Source organism: Sinocyclocheilus rhinocerous, unplaced genomic scaffold (assembly GCF_001515625.1).
Source record: "Sinocyclocheilus rhinocerous isolate Xijiao unplaced genomic scaffold, SAMN03320098_v1.1 scaffold1256, whole genome shotgun sequence".
NCBI lineage: Eukaryota > Metazoa > Chordata > Actinopteri > Cypriniformes > Cyprinidae > Sinocyclocheilus > Sinocyclocheilus rhinocerous.
The window spans coordinates 1,519,633-1,522,582 of record NW_015646445.1 but is presented as its reverse complement, the minus strand read 5'-3'; positions in this window follow the sequence as shown (position 1 = coordinate 1,522,582).

The following is a 2,950-nucleotide window of genomic DNA, read 5'->3' as shown; positions in this document are numbered from 1 at the left end:
TGGTTTATATATCCTGGTGGGGACTTAAACCTGAATACACACAGACTCATGGGGACTCTTGTCATGGTGGGGACCTAAATTGAGGTCCCCACGGGTAGGTGTGTGTGTGTGTGTGTGTGTGTGTACACAGGTAGCAGGCGGTAGCATTGCAGAGAAGCATGTTACGACTGGTTAAACTATCAAACACTCATTTGTGTGTATGTGTTCACATTCTCTCTATTGTAAATATTGGGGTTAATTCCCATGATAAATGGCAGCTGCAAACCATCTGTACAGTCATTAATCATAGCCAGTAACTTGCCAAAGCATGGCCACTCTTCTTATTTAAATAACACTACAGAACAAGAACACACACACACTCATAGTACTCTGTCTCACAAAGACAATTTACTGTTCCTGGCAGTCTCGGTCAGGCGCTGAGCCAACACTACTGGGTGTTACAGCAACACACATTACTGGATGGATTTTTGCTATTCAATTAACTGGTTGTAAATAATGCAAGCCATTCATTTTCTGCAGCGTTCTTCCCAAAACATTAGAACGCATAGCTAACCCAACTATGTGTATATTGGTCAAAAATGTGGGATTCAAATAGAAGTCTTTTTGCTCAACAAGGCGGCATTTATTTGATCAAAAATAGAATAAATATTATTTGAAATGTTATTAAAATTAAAACAACTTATTACTATTTTAATATATTTATTACTGTGATGCAAAGCTGAATTTTCCGCATCCTTCAGAAGTCATTCTGATATGCTGATTTGCTGCTCAAGAAACATTTCAAAAACTGTCGTGCTGCTTAATATTTTTGTGGAAACAGTGATACTTTTTTTTTTTTTTCAAATCATTTGTAACATTATAAATGTCTTTACTGTCACTTTTGATCAATTTAATGCCTCCTTGCTTAATAAAAGGATTGATTTCTTTAAAAAAATAATAATAATAAGCTTACTGACCCCAAACTTTTAAACAGTAGTGTATGCATATAATTCAATAAAATGTACAGTTTGAACTGTACATTTTATTGAATTATATGCATTTTTTTATGTTAAGAAACTAGTTCTCGTGATCAAAATCTAATTAACTGAGGAATCCCTGCAATGTCAGATCAAAAGATCACTTCATCTGAAAAACTGGTCTTTTGATTTTATGACCCACATATTATCTTTTCTCTTTTATCTCAGATTGCTTGTTTTCCACATTTCTTAGAATGGATCCTCTGCCCATTTTCCCAGTATACGGTAAAAGATCAAAGTTAATTTTAATCACCATGACATTACGTCATCTTAAACAAACAGAAAGAAAAAACCCCCGGGAGCAAAATCTAAACACGTATAAAATAATTTTCTCGTAGTCCGATGGGAACACAGCCTGCAGACGATACCGCAGGTTTACAGGGAATTCATTCAACTCTGGTTGAGTTTGTCCTATACTTGATGTTTCTATACTGCATCAAAGTCCAACCGGTCAGCATTCTTTTAAAGCTCAGGTCGCTCTATAATTCATGAATCTGAGAGTTTGCACTGGTCTCGCTCTGTGGCTTGCTTCCAGAAAGGGCAGGAGAGTTCAAATGCCTGCTGATAAACACTCTTAGCACACCATAACTCATATAGACACGTGTGCATGCTCTAACCTGAGTGTTACAGTAACAGAGAGGGACAGATGGACACTCACTGAAGGTGACTTTTTACACCTGCCAGACAAAGTAGAATCTTTTGCCATATAATAGCATGGCTGATCTGGCACATTTGGCCTTCATATAGAGCGCTATTCCTAGAGGGGAAAAGTCTTGTGATAAATGGATATTTGATGCATATTGCACACTAAAAATAACAGTTTCAAACTGAGTGTCTTGTTTTATTCCCGTCTTTGTGTGCAGGTTTCTATCAGTCTGATGGTTTCCAAGTTTGCTACATAGATACTGGACTTGACAGAGGTTGAAGTTAATGGCATTGAACTTTTCTAACAGATATTATTATAGGGTTCTGTTTGAAAAGCATATTGTTTTGTTTTTTTATTGTGTTTTATTTATTTTTGTCTGATTTCAGATTTACACACCCCTTAAAGTGATTAGTTGCTTCACATGTTAGTCAGACAGCCTTTTCTTGCTAGATGTTGCTGACTAGTTGATTAGTTCTGTCACTAGTCAATGCCTTGGCTCTCTTTCAACCAGTTCTGGATCACATGACTTAATTTATGCTTGTCCTGTAAGACCATTTTTTAAATTATTAAATTTAACAAATATATCTAGAGTTTCGCTTTTAATATGTTTTTCTTGATCGTTTAAAACACCATAAGTAAAAATTAAATTATTTATTTATGTGTAAATGCCCCAGAGTTTACACTTTCATCTTTTCTGCATTTTGATTGATCATAGTGCATTTGATTATGCACAATGACTACATGAAATATGTCTCAGCAGAATGTGTAATTGCCGGGTTTGTGTTGACTAGTCGTAGCTCTCGTGACTTCAGTTGTGTTTGTTCTATACCTGCCGACAGCAGGAGGAAAGTTCCTCCTTCCACAAATTGCTTCCCATTGTACATGCATGACATTTTTCTATTGTAAAAGGAAGAAAATAATATAATATAAAATAATATCTAACTAAATTATTTTGGAATTATGCAAAAGCGGAAATAAATAACACTAGGGCATTTTGTCATATGATGCGATTGAAATTTTTCCTTTCTCTTTGGAGTGTTACAAGCTCTTGGTGCATAAAGAAGATCTGTAAAGTTGCAAAGACTAAAATCTCAAATCCAAAGAGATATTCTTTATAAAAGTTAAGAGTTAACCACGCCTACCTAAAACGGCTCGTTCTAACACGCCCCCACATGTCTACATCACGATGTGGGAAGATTTGCAAGATTTGCAAGATTGTGACGGAAATGTTAACATGGTAACATTTCCGTCACACGCTTGAGGTATTGAAATCTCACTCTGCTCACTC